Genomic DNA, 14,299 nt, shown 5'->3' with positions numbered 1-14,299 from the left:
CTCTGGAGTCTCAGCTTTACATGACACCATTTAGGTAGAAATTGCCATAGTTTCTTGGGGTTCCTGGGTAGCTCTGTTAGTTAAGCCTGTGACTTGGTTTCAGCCCAGGTTATGATCTCAGGTAAGACTGAGCCCCAAGTGGGGCTCCAGGTTCAGCATGGATTCTGCTTGGGATTCTCTCCTGCCCCTCCCTCTATTTGCACACATGTATGCACACATGCATGCACTCTTGCTCCCTCTCAAATAAATAAACCTTTAAGAAAAAAATTCTCCCCTTTCTCAGCCTTATTTCATAATACTTAGTTGTCTTTATTTTTCCTTTTGTCACTTAGAAAGCTAAAAGACTCCATTTCTATCTTGGAAAATAAAATACTTCTTAATCACTTCCTTGGCACATCAGAAGCTACCACCAGCCCTCAGAGTCACCCATACTTTTGACCTGTGACTTCCCTTCACACAGGAACAACTAGTATCACTTTATGCTTTCATTAACTTCAAATACTTTTCCTCCCAAGAGCCTATTCTGTTGCCTTTATCATTTCAAAATTTGTCCAAGAAATTTCATAGATGAATGTTTTACAAAGACACAATAAAAGTTTCTCCTAGGGGTGCCTGGCTGGTTCAGTGGGATGAGCATGCTACTCTTGATCTTGGAGTCCTGAGTTTGAGCCCCACACTGGGGGTAGAGATCACTTAAAAATAAATAACAAGCAAACTTAAAAGAAAAAGTTTCTCCTAAATTAGGTTTTCCCCTAAGGTTTAAAACTTAATACCCAATTTCCTCATCTTTAGAAACACAATTAGCCCTAAAATTGTGTGAAATTATTTCCTTTAAATCCACATGCCCACAGGAATAAGTGTCAAATCTCAGGAAGTCTTTCCTAGACTCACCTGCCTCAGGCCCCAGAGATTCTCTGAGAACTATCAACCTTTTGTCAGGAAGCAAAAGAAAGTCTCCTGCCCATCAGATCCTTTTTAAGACGAATTTCTCCACCTTGATGGTACATTAGAACCACTGAAAACCTTCAGATCTACTGATGCTTAGGTCCCAAACTTCATCACAAGTGAGAATGTCTGAAAAACTATACTCTTCCGGATGGTCATCTTCAGGCAGTTCTAATCAGCCTGGGTGTGACTCACAGTTATTAAAGTCGCCACCCACCTGGTGACTAGTGAGGTAGATACGGACAGAGGAGGCCCCATGCAGCTCATGGCAAAGCACACACTATTCCTCTAAGGCAGCAGATCTCAACCAAGGCTCATGTTAGAATCACCAAGGTAGTTTTTCAAAACACAAATGCCTGGCACCCAGCCCAAAATAACTAAATCTGAATCACTAGAGGTGGCTTTTGAAACACCTTCCAGCTGATCCCATTGTAGAATCAGGGCTGGGAAGCTCTTTTATAGCTGAATTCACTTGTAGGCAGGATCCACGATTTTGCTGAGTTTATAAACTAGTGGGAGAGATTCACTTCACTAGAAGTTATAATGTCAGCCTGTAGAAAGTATTAGTCAAGGGTGAGGACAGAATAACAAGGAAACATCTCTGAGGGATATCGCTGGCTGGGAAGGCTTCTATGAATGTGGTGACTCCCAGAGGAATACCCAGCTTGATGAGAGCGCTAATGGTGGATGGAAGAGGAGCAGTCATATCTGTTACCTTAAATAGTGACTAGACCTCCCATCCTCTTCAAAGACTGCCAGAAACAGAGAAGGGTAAGGACATTTCAACATTCTGGGACCTCCTGACACTCCTGAACTCCAGCAGGGCAGAGAAAGCACCAGCTCTCTGCAGGCCCTTTTGGCTGCAGAGAAAATTCAAGAATGAAAATGGAGGTGAGTTGAGAGGGAGCCTGTTTCCTGGATGTTTGTGGGGAGATAGTTGGGTTATCTTCATTTTATTTCATAAACATTTTCATAGCCATTAAAGTTTGTGCCCTGCAACCTTCTCTATTCTTTACAAATATGAACTATTTTCACCTTCATAGCAAGCCTGATGGAAGGTGTTATTGCTTATTACTATATTTACTTTGCAGAGAAGGAAACTGAGGCATGGCATGGTAATTACCTTGAACAGGGATCCACAGGTGTCATTTCAGAGCTGGGAATAGAAACCTGGCACTGTGGTACTTTAATGGCACTCCTATGCCACTTCTCAGCTGTTTGGTGGTCTGTCCCTTCCCCGATTCTGGATGTTAAGGGAATTTTATGTTTCCTTTAGTATTTTATCTTAGTTATTGTAATTTTCAACTCTGAAAGTTACACTTAGGTTGTGTCTTCCTATTATCTCCCTATGCTCCTATTTCCTTTTATGTTTAGCCACAGAGAGTCCTTTCTCATGCCTGTTTTAAAGTCCTATACCAGTTCAATAATCATCTTGGGGGCAGGGAGAGGACTGTGAGTGTCTACTGGTGATTTCCTTGCTGGTGGTAAAATTGTATTCCCGTTTCATTGCACACCTGGTAACTCTAGGTAAGAGACCAGCATTGTGCATTTTAAATTGTTGAGTGCTGAGTATTTTGTGTTCCTTTAAATAAAGTTGGGCTTTGTTCTTTGATATAATTACTTGGAATATTGATGCTTTGGAGGATTGTTTTGAATATGTGTTATTGGGACTGGAACAGGCCTTGGTCTGTGTATATAATTTGGCCCCACTGCTGAGGCAATTCCCTCAGAGAGCGAGCTCTATTTCAATCCCCTTGCACTTAGGATCTTTGCACTCTGGCTGCTTGGGACACAGATTCTTCCTGGCCTTGAGTGACACCAGAGAATTATTTATATTCTGAATATTTAAATATCTGCTTCAAGGTGTTTTTGTCTGTATGATGGCTGATTTTGAAGATAAATTTTCACCTGAAATAATGTCTCCTCTTACAAATTGTTGTTTCCTTTGTATGGATGTTATCTGCCATTTTCTGTTTATTTTAAAATATCCTATTTTCCTGGTGTATAACCCCTCCTCCAATCAGTAAGTTACCACAGATGAATAAAACTTCACTTTATACCAAGATAAGGCTTTATTGTACTAAAAAGGATAGTAATAAATCCAAATCCCTCACTTCTCCTATAATTTGGGGACAGAAGATTTTTTTTTTCTTTCAAGAGAAATACTCAAAATTTTGAAAATTTGCCCAAGGTCAGTAATTGTACCAAGTTTCTTAACTAATATGTTAATTGAGCTGTCATATTTGGTAAATAGAAAGGAATGTGGCCTACATTAAAGATAACGGATTCTTAGCCTATCTTCATAAATGTAAAACCAAGATTTTATAGGGTTAATTAGTATTTTTTCCTTAAAAGTTAAAAACTATTCTGACAGTTGTTAAAACAGTACAGGATATTTTATTTAAGACAGTAGGGAAATAGAATTCCAAATAAAACAGGTAAAAGTAGGAGGTGAGGATATTAAGGAGGGGATGAGGAACTTGACCATATATTAAGGATGGCTAATTCTCACTAAACTGACTTAGCAGGATTCTTGATAAAGGCAAACCAAAGTCAAGTCTTCCTTAAGAAAAGAGCTCAAAGGAGCCTAAATATGGTTTGGTTAAGAAGACAAACAAGTAGAAAGATATGGATTATAAGAATTGTTAAAATGTCCATATTACCCAAAGCCATTTATATATTCAGTGCAATCTCTATCAAAATTCCAACACTTTTCATAGAAATAGGAAAACAATCCTAAAATTTGTATGGAACCACAAGAGACCTCAAATAGCCAAAGTAATATTGAGAAAGAAGATAAAAGCTGGAGGCATAACATCTCCTGATTTCAAAGTATGCTACAAAGCTGTGGTAATTAAAACAGTATGGTACTGGTATACAAATGGACTCATAGACCAGAGGAACAGAACTGAGAGCCCAGATATAAACCCTTGTATATATGGTTAACTTATCTTTGGCAAGGGAGTCAGGAATACTTAATGAGGAAAGGATAGTCTTTTCAATAAATGATGTTGGGAAAACTGGATAATCACATGCAGAACAATAAAATGGACCGCTAACTTACGTCACTTGCAAAAATTCACTCAAAATGGATTGAAGATTTAAAATTGAAAAACTGCAACTATAAATCTTCTAGAAGACCTAGTGAAAAGCTGTTAGGCCTTGGTGTTGCTAATGATTGTTTATTATGATTCCAAAAGCAAAAATAAATAAGCGGGATTACATCAAACTAAAAAGCTTCTGCACAGCAAAGGAAATCATCTACAAAATGTAAAGGCAACCTACGAAGTTCCAAATCATGTATCTTATAAGGGATTAATATCCAAAATACATAAAGAAGTCCTCCAATTTTAAAAAAGAAATCCAATTAAAAATGGGCAGAGAAATTCAATACACATTTTTCAAAAGACCTGCAAACAGGCAACAGGTACGTGAAAAGGTGCAACATTACTAATCATCAGAGAAATGCAAATCAAAACCACATGGAGATATAACCTCACATCTGTTAGAATTGGATTATCAAAGAGACAAGAGAGAACAAGTGTTGGCAAGAATGTGGAGAAAATGGGCAGCCCGGTGGCTCAGTGGTTTAGCGTCGCCTTCAGCCCAGGACGTGATCCTGAAGACCCAGGATCGAGCCCCACGTCGGGCTCCCTGCATGGAGCCTGCTTCTCCCTCTGCCTGTGTCTCTGCCTCTCTCTCTCTCTCTCTGTGTCTCCCATGAATAAATAAATAAAATCTTTTTAAATTTTTTTTAAAAAAGAATGTGGAGAAAAGAAAACCCTTGTGCACTCTTTGTCATAATATAAATTGGTTCAGTCATGATAGACAACAGTATGGAGTTTCCTCAAAATATTTGAAAATAGAAATTCCATGTTTTAGCAAACCTACTTCTCAATACATATTCAAAGGAAGTGAAAACAGGTTCTTAAAGAGAGATCTGTCCTCCTATGTTCATTGCAGTATTATTCACAGTAGCCAAGATATGGAAATAACCTGAGTATCCATCAACAGATGAATGGATAAAGATGTGGGGAATATGTGTATGTGTGTATATGTGTATATTTATATAAATACACATACACATATACATAAAACATTCCATTGGGGCAGCCTGGGTGGCTCAGTGGTTTAGCGCCTGCCTTCAATCCAGGGCCTGATCCTGGAGATTTGGGATCGAGTCCCATGTCAGGCTCCCCGCATGGAGCCTGCTTCTCCCTCTGCCTGTGACTCTGCTTCTCTGTGTGTGTGTGTTTCTCATGAATAAATAAATAAAATCTTAAAGCATTCCATTGTATATACACCCACATACATACAATGGAGCGTTATTCAGCCATGACAAAAAGGAAATCCCATCATTTGTAACAACATGTTGAAACTTGAGGGCATGATGCTAAGTTAAATGTCAGAGAAAGACCAATACAATGTGATGTAACTTACACATTGAATACAAAAAGACCGGGATCCCTGGGTGGCGCAGCGGTTTGGCGCCTGCCTTTGGCCCAGGGCGCGATCCTGGAGACCCGGGATCGAATCCCACGCCGGGCTCCCGGTGCATGGAGCCTGCTTCTCCCTCTGCCTGTGTCTCTGCCTCTCTCTCTCTCTCTCTCTGTATGACTATCATAAATAAATTAAAAAAAAAAAAAAAAGAATACAAAAAGACCAAATCCCTCTTGCCCAGTGCCACCAACATGGTGTTCAAGCATGTTGTGGAGGTTGGCCAGGTGGCCTACATCTCCTTTGGCCTTCATGCGGCAAAGCTGGTTAAGACTCTAGATGTTATTAATCACAACACACCTTTGGGTGATGGACCTTGCACTCAGGTAAGGAGACAGGCTTTGCCTTTCAAATGCATGTGGCTCACTGACCTCATCTTCAAGTGCCCACAAAGTGCCAGCCAGAAGTGTATCTAACAAATCTGGTAGAAGGCAGGTATCAGGACAAAATAGGTGGCCATAAGATGGGCCGAGAAGATTGAAGCCAGAGAAAGGAAAGCCAAGATGACAGCTTTGATCAATATAAAGTTACTGAAGGCCAAGAAAATGAGGAACAGAATAATCAAACTTGAAGTTAGGAAACTACAGAAAGCAACTATCCTGGAAGCTTCTACCAAAAAAAACACCCACTGCTAAGGGTTCTGTAAAGCTTTGAGCAAAAAAGATAGCCACTGCCGCAAGAAGACCCCAGCCCAGGAGACTCCTGCCCTGAAAGCTGCAGGCCAGAGAGCAGTGCCTCCCAAGGCTCAGAAGGGTCACAGAGATCCAGCCCAGAAATCACCTGCTCCGAAGGCATCTGGCAAGAAAGCTTAAAAGCATAAGAGGCTATTATAAATAAGTAATAAATATTCTTTTTGACACACATTCTCACACACACACTCAAAAGCCAAACCCATAGAAACAGTAAGAGTGGGGGTTACTAGGGGCTGGTAGGTAGGGAAAAATGTGTGATGTTAGTCAGATGGTATAAACCTCCAGTTATAAAATGAGTGAGTTCTGGGGATCTGAAGTACAGCATGATGATTAGAGTTAATAGTACTATATTATGTACTTGAAAGTTGCTAAGGGCATAGATCACAAATATGTGACAAAAAAAGTAGAAATAGTAATTGACATGATGGAGGTGTTAGCTAATGCTATGATGATAGTCATTGCCTAATCTATGTGTATAAAATCAACATGTTGCATACTTTAAAGTTATACAATATTATATGTCAATCATATCTGAAAGCTTGAAAAATAATGTTTGATCGTGGTAGCCTGTCAAGACCATCACAAATTAATTTCTACTCTTCAAGACCATGTTACTTTTTCAGTCACAGTAGTCAAACAAATTGCAGAAAGAAGATGCCATAGGTAAGTGAGATCTTAATGAAGACATATTAAAAGCAAAAATAGAGTTATAATAATCAAGATGGAAAATTGAACTAAAGGTTTAGAGAGTATAAGAATCAATTTATCATTAAGAGGGTTTAATTTCTCTTAAAATTATCATGAAATTATAACATTAGCATTGCTATTTGTCGACATTTTCTTACGTCAGATTTTCATTTTTCTGTGAAAAGTTAATTTCAAAGAGCACATAATTAGCATTCTACTTTAATAAATTCAAATCTAGGTGGTTAGGACTTTTTTTTTTTTAATGAATCTGTAGAAAGATATTACTTAGTTCCACCAGAAACTTGTGCTTTTACAGATTAACAAAGGGAATAAGACTACTTCAAATATGAAAAGTTATAGCCATGTATTTGCTTAGAAGGAGAATATAGGCGCAAAGTATTTAAGTGACTAAAAGAAAAAATCTTTATATTTATACTTTTCCCCCATGAATTTGTACATTTCACTGAAGTTGACCAAAATGTTGGCAAATAGTTTCTAGCAGTTTCCTCTTATGTTTGAAATTCCTTTTTATCTCTTATTACATCTAGTTTTAAAAATTATTATATATCTTTTATTTTTCCTAGCTATACCACCAAAAGTGTGCCTTTTTGATATATATTCATAAGTTTTTTTTATGATTTGTTATTCATCCATATGGTATTTATCTTGTCGTTTGTTTACACTCCTATTTTTAGTATTTATTTCTTGTAATCTCTTTGGATTTATTTTGTTTTTCAAGCTCAGATGGATATTACACATTAGTTTGCATCCTTGTCTCTTTTTCTACATATATATCTGTAAAATAACTTTCTTTAATATATATTTTTCTGGGCAGCCCGGGTGGCTCGGCGGTTTAGCACCATCTTCAGCCCAGGGCCTGATCCTAGAGACCTGGGATCAAGACCCACATCAGGCTCCCTGCATGGAGCCTGCTTCTCCCTCTGCCTGTGTCTCTGCCTCTCTCTCTCTCTCTCTCTCTGCCTCTCTCTTTCTCTCTCATGAATGAATAAGTAAAATCTTGAAATATATATAATATATATATATATATTATATATATTTCTGAAAATATTTAGGGCTATAAATTTCCATTGAAGCATCCCTTTGGTTTAAACCTATGTCTTGATACATAGGTATTATTATTATTATTATTATTACCCTTTAGTTCTAAGTGTTTTTAAATTTCTATTATGATTTTTTCTTTAAACTATGAATTATTTAACAATGTATATTTGAATTTTTAACTCTTAAATGATTTTTCTTAGCTATCTTTAAAAGTAAGTGTGTTTCTTTTTCTTTCATTCTTTTTTTTTTTTTTTTTTTTTTTTTTAGGGGTTAGAGATGAGAGGCGGAAGGAGAGAGAAAGCATTCTAAGCAGGCTCCACACTCAGGACAAAGCCTGTTTGCAGGGAACAATCTCACAACCCTGAGATCATGACCTGAGCTGAAATCAAGAATCAGATGCTTAATGGACTAAGCCACCCAGGTGCCCCCCAAAAAAGCAATTTTTTTTAATTTTTTTATTTTAATTTTTATTTTTAAGCATATTTTTAAATTGTACTATCAAAAAATATGACATGTGATACCTTCACTTTCTAATATGTTGAGGCTAACTTTCAGACTAATGTATGATCCATTTTTAAGTGATCCATGTGTGCATAAGAAAATCTATTTGTTAGCTTTGACATGTGGAATTTAATATGCTTGTACCAAGTAAGACGTATTCTTACACAGAGGTGGAAGTCAAGTGCAGGCTTATACCCCAACAAAAATAATTAGTTACTATTATTTAAAATAGTGTTTTTGTTTTTTGAACTATTGGATTATTATAAACATATAGAAATGTACAGCTGGGTGGGTGGGTGGCTCAATCAGTTAAGCGTCTGCCTTCAGCTCAGATCATGATCCCAGAGTCCTGGTATTGAGCTCTGTATTGGGCTCCCTTCTCTGTGTGGAATCTACTTCTTCCTCTCCCTCTGACTGCTGCTCCCCCTGCCTGTGCTCTCTCTCATTTTCTCTGTCGTGAGACACACAGAGAGGCAGAGACCCAAGCAGAGGGAGAAGCAGGCTCCATGCAAGGAGCCCAAAGTAAGACTCAAACCCGGGAATCCAGGATCACGCCTTGAACCAAAGGCAGACGCTCAACCGCTGAGCCACCCAGGCCTCCCAAAAAATAAATGAAATCTTAAATGTGTGCTTATCATATATGAACAGTTCAAATGTTGAACATTCCTTTAGTACCCAGTTTGAGAAACAAAATCAGTCACCTCTGTTTCTCTTAAACCCCCTTCCAGTCATCAACCCCCACCAAGTATAATCAGTCTCCTGAATTTTAATAGCATAAATAAGCACGATCTATATTTTTTATTGTTTGAATAATATTCTCTAGTACATATTTTGTAAAGCTGTTGTCACTTGACAACAAATAACAAATAACATTATTTGCAAGATTCACACATATTATTGCTTATAATTGTGGAATGTTCCTTCTCATTAATGTATGTTATATCATTGCTTGAATACATTTATCAGTTCTATGATGGATAATAGTATATTTCCAGGTTTTAGCTATTACAGTGATGCTATGAAGGTTCTAATACATCCTTTGCATTTTTGTTGAATACATACCTAGGAGTAAAATTGTTGGGTCCATTTTCCAAAGTACTTGTGGTTATTTACACTTCAACCAGAGTCTATGCAAGTTCTTATTTTTCCATATCTTTACCAATATTTGGTATCATTTACTCCAGGATACTAATGATGTACTGGCTTGTCCTATTGTTTTACCTATCATGTTTGTATTGGAGTCCAGTGTTTTTTTGTTTGTTTGTTTGTTTGTTGTTTTGTTTTGATGGAGTGAGGGTGTGGTATGAGACAGGTGTTAAGATGTTTTCCCATATGGCTCTCCAATTGAACCATTTATTGAAGAGACAGTCCTATTATGTAATATCACTTTTATCACAAATAGAGTGACAAGTCTGTATAAGTCTATTTCTAGAATGTCTATTTCTATTTCCGGAATGTTATTCTTGTTACAAAACCACACTGTCTTAATTACTATTGCTTTAGAATAAGTTTCACTATCTCATAAAGTTTTAATCTTTAACCTAGCTCTAAAATTGCAGCTATTTCTTTTTCTTGTATGTTTCCACGAAAAATTGTAGAATCAACTTGTCAACACACACACACACACACACACACACACACTCACACACACAAAACATACCTTGGGGATACTGAGATTTATATTGGCATTGGAGTGAGTCTACAGATTATTTTGAGGAGAACAGCCATGCTTACTAGTTTGAATATTCCAATCTATGAACATAGCATATTCCTCCATTTATTTGGACTGTCATTAACCTGCCTCAGTAGCATAGTTGTCAGTGTAGAGGTTTTGCATAATTTTCTATAGATTTATTCCTATACATATATATATATATATATATATATATATATATATATATATATATATATATATATATGTTGGCTTTTGATGTTGCGATGGTGGCTTACTTGGATTTACTCCATTATTCAAAATAAAAAAATATTTTTAGTCACTGTGTCATGAAGGAAAGCCAACGATTAATATAATTCTGTGAAAATAAGTTTTAAAATGTCACCTTATAAATAAAACTAATCTCCCACATACCATACTATATAAATATTTCAGTGGTTTAGAATCAAGACTTTCAACTATATCTTTAAAAGCAGAAAATTTCAGAAAATGAGGTCTTATTTTATTTTTTTAATATTTTATTTATTTATTTGACACAGAGAGATCATCATCAGGGGAAGCAGCTGGCAGAGGGAGAGGGAAAAGCAGGCTCCCCACCTGGCAGGGACCCCAATGTGTGCTTGATCCCAGAGCCCTGGGATCATGACCTGAGCTGATGGCAGACACTTACCTGACTGAGTCACCCAGGTGCCCCAGAAAATGAGATTTTAAGGATTTTTTTAAAAATTTATTTATTCATGGACACAAAGAGAGGCATAACATGGGCAGAGGGAGAGGCAGGCTCCTTGCAAGGAGCCTGAAGTGGGACTGGATTCCAGAACCCTGGATCACAATCTGAGCCAAAGGCAGATGCTCAAGCTTGAGCTACCCAGGTGCCTGATAATGAGACTTTAAAGTAATCAGGACATCCCTGTCTTGTTCCTGATCTTAGGGGAAAGGCTCCCAGGGCTTCCCCATTGAGAATATTTGCTGTGGGCTTTTCATAGATGGCTTTTAAGATGGTGAGGAATGTTCCGTCTATCCCTACACTCTGAAGAGTTTTGATCAGGAATGGATGCTGTATTTTGTCAAATGCTTTCACTGCATCTAATGAGAGGATCATATGGTTCTTGGTTTTTCTCTTGCTGATATGATCGATCACATTGATTGTTTTACGAGTGTTGAACCAGCCTTGTGTCCCGGGGATAAATCCTACTTGGTCATGGTGAATAACTTTCTTAATGTACTGTTGGATCCTATTGGCTAGTATCTTGTTGAGAATTTTTGCATCCATGTTCATCAGGGATATTGGTCTGTAATTCTCCTTTTTGGTGGGGTCTTTGTCTGGTTTTGGAATTAAGGTGATTCTGGCCTCATAGAACGAATTTGGAAGTACTCCATCTCTTTCTATCTTTCCAAAAAGCTTTAGTAGAATAGGTATGGTTTCTTTTTTTTTTGTTTGTTTTAATTTTATTTATTTATGATAGGCACACAGTGAGAGAGAGAGAAGCAGAGACATAGGCAGAGGGAGAAGCAGGCTCCATGCACCGGGAGCCCGATGTGGGATTCGATCCCGGGTCTCCAGGATCGCGCCCCGGGCCAAAGACAGGCGCCAAACCGCTGCGCCACCCAGGGATCCCGGTATGGTTTCTTCTTTAAACGTTTGATAGAATTCCCCAGAGAAACCATCTGGCCCTGGACTTTTGTGTCTTGGGAGGTTTTTGATGACTGCTTCAATTTCCTCCCTGGTTATTGGCCTGTTCAGGTTTTCTATTTCTTCCTGCTCCAGTTATGGTAGTTTGTGGCTTTCCAGAAATGCATCCATTTCTTCTAGATTGCCTAATTTATTGGCGTACAATGTTGATAATATGTTTTTAAAATCATTTGTATTTCCTTGGTGTTGGTAGTGATCTCTCCTTTCTCATTCATGATTTTATTAATTTGAGTCTTCTCTCTCTTCTTTTTAATAAGGCTGGCTAATGGTTTATCTATCTTATTAATTCTTTCAAAGAACCGACTCCTGGTTTTGTTGATCTGTTCCACAGTTCTTCTGGTCTCAATTTCATTGAGTTCTGCTCGAATCTTTATTAACTCTCCTCTTCTACTGGGTGTAGGATCTATTTGCTGTTTTTTCTCTAGCTCCTTTATGTGTAAGGTGAGCTTTTGTATTTGAGTTATTTCCAGTTTTTGAATGGGTGCTTGTATTGCGATGTATTTCCCCCTCAGGACTGCTTTTGCGGCATCCCAAAGATTTTGAACAGTTGTATCTTCATTCTCATTAGTTTCCATGAATCTTTTTAATTCTTCCTTAATTTCCTGGTTGACCCTTTCATCTTTTAGTAGGATGGTCCTTAACCTCCACGTGTTTGAGGTCCTTCCAAACTTCTTGTTGTGATTTAGTTCTAATTTCAAGGCATTACCGTCTGAGAATATGCAGGGGACGGTCCCAATCTTGGTATCAGTTCAGGCCCGATTTGTGACCCAGTATGTGGTCTATTCTGGAGAAAGTTCCATGTGCACTTGAAAAGAATGTGTATTCAGTTGAGTTTGGATGTAAAGTTCTGTAGATATCTGTGAAATCCATCTGGTACAGTGTATCATTTAAAGCTCTCGTTTCTTTGGAGATGTTGTGCTTAGAGGACTTATCGAGTATAGAGAGCTAGATTGAAGTCACCAAGTATAAGTGTATTATTATCTAAGTATTTCTTCACTTTGATTATTGATTGACTGATATATTTGGCAGCTCCCACATTCGGGGCATATATATTGAGGATTGTTAAGTCCTCTTGTTGGAAGATCCTTTAAGTATGATATAGTGTCCCTCTTCATCTCTCACTATAGTCTTCGGGGTAAATTTTAGTTTATCTGATATAAGGATGGCTACCCCTGCTTTCCTTTGAGGACCATTTGAATGGTAAATGGTTCTCCAACGTTTTATTTTCAGGCTGTAGGTGTCCTTCTGTCTAAAATGAGTCTCTTGTAGACAGGAAATAGATGGGTCCTGCTTTTTTATCCAGTCTGAAACCCTGCACCTTTTGACGGGGTCATTAAGCCCGTTCACGTTCAGAGTTACTATTGAAATATATGAGTTTAGTGTCATCATGATATCTATTCAGTCCTTGTTTCTGTGGATTGTTCCACTGAACTTCTTCTTAAAGGGGAATTTTAAGAGTCCCCCTTAAAATTTCTTGCAGAGCTGGTTTGGAGGTCACATATTCTTTCAGTTCCTGCCTTTCTTGGAAGCTCTTTATCTCTCCTTCCATTTTGAATGAGAGCCTTGCTGGATAAAGTATTCTTGGTTGCATGTTCTTCTCATTTAGGACCCTGAATATATCCTGCCAGCCCTTTCTGGCCTGCAAGGTCTCTGTGGAGAGGTCTGCTGTTACCCTAATATTCCTCCCCATAAAAGTAGGGATTTCATGTCTCTTGCTGCTTTAAGGATCTTCTCTTTATCTTTGGAATTTGCAAGCTTAACTACTAGATGTCAGGTGTTGAAAGGTTTTTATTGATTTTAGGGGGGGCGGGGATCTCTCTATTTCCTGGATCTGAATGCCTGTTTCCCTTCCCAGATTAGGAAAGTTTTCAGCTATGATTCGTTCAAATACATATTCTGGTCCTCTGGCCCTTTCAGCATCCTCAGGAACCCCAATTAAACGTAGTTTTTTCTTCCTCAGGCTGTCACTTATTTCCCTTAATCTATCCTCATGATCTTTAATTATTTGTCTCTTTTTTCCTCAGTTTCCCTCTTTGCCATCAACTGGTCTTCTATGTCACTCACTCGTTCCTCCACCTAGTTAACCCTCATCGTTAGGACTTCTAATTTGGATTGCATCTCATTCAATTGATTTTTAATTTCTGCCTGATTAGGGATCCCTGGGTGGCGCAGCAGTTTGGCACCTGCCTTTGGCCCAGGGCGTGATCCTGGAGACCCGGGATTGAATCCCATGTCGGGCTCCCGGTGCATGGAGCCTGCTTCTCCCTCTGCCTGTGTCTCTGCCTCTCTCTCTATCTCTCTGTGACTATCATAAATAAATAAAAATTAAAAAATAATAATAATAATTTCTGCCTGATTAGATCTAAATTCTGCAGTCATGAAGTCTCTTGAGTCCTTTATGCTTTTTTTCTAGAGCCACCAGTAGCTGTATAATAGTGCTTCTGATTTGGCTTTCTGACATTGAGTTGTAATCCAGATTTTGTAACTCTGTGGGAGAGAGGACTGTTTCTGATTCTTTCTTTTGAGGTGAGGTTTTCCTTCTAGTCATTT

The 14,299-nt window shown here is 38.1% G+C and overlaps 1 pseudogene; it reads left to right on the top strand.

Moving 5' to 3' along the window:
- The first annotated feature begins 5,636 nt into the window (after positions 1-5,636).
- On the top strand, positions 5,637-6,254 carry LOC121488948 (annotated as a pseudogene).
- Positions 6,255-14,299: the final 8,045 nt, after the last annotated feature.

Source organism: Vulpes lagopus, chromosome 4, assembly GCF_018345385.1.
Source record: "Vulpes lagopus strain Blue_001 chromosome 4, ASM1834538v1, whole genome shotgun sequence".
Lineage (NCBI taxonomy): Eukaryota > Metazoa > Chordata > Mammalia > Carnivora > Canidae > Vulpes > Vulpes lagopus.
Note: the sequence above shows the minus strand (reverse complement) of the source record. Positions and strands in the feature narration are given on the sequence as shown.